Source organism: Tenrec ecaudatus, chromosome 4, assembly GCF_050624435.1.
Source record: "Tenrec ecaudatus isolate mTenEca1 chromosome 4, mTenEca1.hap1, whole genome shotgun sequence".
Taxonomy (NCBI): Eukaryota; Metazoa; Chordata; class Mammalia; order Afrosoricida; family Tenrecidae; genus Tenrec; species Tenrec ecaudatus.
In genome coordinates, this window is record NC_134533.1 from 18,430,300 (window position 1) to 18,432,721 (window position 2,422).

At 41.5% G+C, this 2,422-nt stretch overlaps 1 non-coding gene across 1 annotated transcript; it reads right to left on the bottom strand.

Moving 5' to 3' along the window:
- Window positions 1-1,010: 1,010 nt before the first annotated feature.
- LOC142447620 (small nucleolar RNA SNORA31) lies at window positions 1,011-1,143 on the bottom strand. The gene has a single exon (XR_012784289.1). It is a non-coding gene; the product is annotated as a small nucleolar RNA SNORA31 (small nucleolar RNA).
- Between the last annotated feature and the right edge of the window lie 1,279 nt (window positions 1,144-2,422).

The following is a 2,422-nucleotide window of genomic DNA, read 5'->3' on the forward strand; positions in this document are numbered from 1 at the left end:
CTAGTCCACCCTATGGGGTCCTTCTGCAGCTAATAGGGTTTTAATGTCGAGCTTGGGGTAGGAGATCCCCAGGCCTTTCTTCTAAAGTCCCACAAGTAGGATACAAAGCACTAACCTTTTGGCTTGCAAATGAGCATGTTTCTTTTTGTATCACCCAGGAACCTAGGTGAGCTAGTCTGCCATCACCTCTTTCCCGTAGCTAAATGCTATAAAATAGAGTGCCTATCTCATAGGATTACTTTGAGCAATCAATTAAGCCACATATTTGAAAGTGCTTGGTCCATCAGAAGTGTTCAGCAAGATTGTTCCTGGATGACACAGTCTGCTGAACAAATCTGCTATGGCTGGCCATGCTGAAAATGTCTAGAACACATCATTAAGAGCTTGGATTTTAACAAACCTCGGTCAAAATGCCAAGATATCTGGCACCGAGCTGGTAGGATAGATAGCACTGGTCAATTTGAAATAAGCACTGGTAAATTTGAAATGATAGGAAATGTGACCAAGGCATATGATTATGCTCCTGCTTCCAGAGAATAACAATGAATCCCCAGAGAGTCGAGTCACACTGCGATACTCACGGCTGCGGCTCCCTTCTGAGATCTGTCTCAGTAAGCACGGCCTGCTTCCCATATTCGGCTATAAATAGGACTTCATTTTGCAGCTGTGACATCAGAGGACTTAATCGAAAGGTTGGGGACATCAGTGTCTTTCATAATCAGAAGTAAGTCTTTGTGTCTTTGTGGTGTTTATTTTTAACCAAGCAGAAACTATTACAGTTGCCCAAAGGTCCGCAAATCACATGCATTCTTCCATGTAAAAAAATTCAGGTTTTCTTGGGTTTTGCTATCAATGGAGCATAGAATTGTGAGTTTTTTCTGTACAAATTTTCTCTCAGTTTGCTGTGGGCAAGGACGTAGAGGAAATATAGTCATCTGTGGAAAAGCATTGTTGATTTTTAATAGTAGTCATGCACATACTTTATGCAAAGATTTTGGCTTTTTTTTTTGCTATGTAATCCCTCATTCAATGTGGACCCGCCACAAAGACAGACAGAAAGCCCAGGGACTTTTTAGTCCTTTGCATCCTAGTGCAAACCAGAAGAACAATGGTCAATAGTCACAGGTCTAGCAGAAGATTCTCACAAAGCTTTTTTTAGGAGCCTTTCTTTCCTCTTCATGTCAACCCTATTTCCTACTTTGCAGCAGAGAAAACAGACCAGACAGATTAAATACTTTGCCAAGATTACAAAGCTGATAACTGCTGGAGCCAGAATTAGAATCATGTCGTGGAATTATATTTATGAGACTCTCATCTTCTAAATGTTAAAACACTGATTACTTTGACTTCCTGTATTTTATATCAGGAGCTGCCTGGCATGTTCTAATTTTATTCAGGCATTTTACAGACTTTGTAACTCGGCAAAATGTTACCCATCTTCACCCAGAGCAAGCCGCTGATAGAGTTGGGTATAGGTTCTAGAATTTGACCCAAACTACAAGAGACTCCTTTAGAGAGAATTCTCTGAGCACAGAGAGAAAGCTCCGCCGGTGGGAATTACTCGTATGGCTCCGCACCAGCTATGCGCATCTGATCATAAGGCCGGTCCTGCTGATAGGAGCTATGTGTTATTTATGTTACAGGCGAATAGCCCATCTGAGGGCTGCATGTGACAAGGTTCCACAAGACTTCATGCTTCAATGATCACATCTTCAGCATGAGCACCATCTGCGCCTTTTGTTCTTCGTTCCTAGGAAATTGATTCTATGTTCTTCTTACCTATTTGTTTCTAAGACCCTTCTAACTTGCATTTCACTCATTTCATCTCCCCCAACAGTTTTAGGATTCTGACAATATTTCTAAATAATCATTGAAGGGGGAAAGAGGAGAGGGAATGGGGAAGGACATGGAGGTAGCTCCATATATTCTACTTCCTCAATAAAGAGAATAAATTTGAAACCACATTAGAAGAGAAGTCAATTTTATCTGTGATTTCCAACAGCATAGACCTTGATATGCTCCTGAGGTCAAACAGAAATCTATTTCTCTCTCTTTTCACCCTCCTCCCACAGTTAGAGCAAAAGAGTGAGTTATATTCTCAGGATGTTCAATTCTACTAAAGGGTTGCTTCTTAAAAAGTGAGGGGATATTATGCCTCTCCTGTTCTCTCATGATCCAGTGGTTCAAATGCTCAGCTGCTAACTGAAATGTCAGCGGTTCAAACTCACCAGCTAATCCAGAGGAGAAAAGACCAGAGGATCCGATCTTGTGAGAATGATGGCCCAGAACTCTTGGTAGGGAGATTCTACTTCATCCTACCAAGTCATTGTAAGTTCAAATGCCCTTGAAAGCAAACCAAGCTCCCTGCCATTGCTCATTTCTGAATAATAACAACCCTACAGGACAGAATAGCACTGCCTTG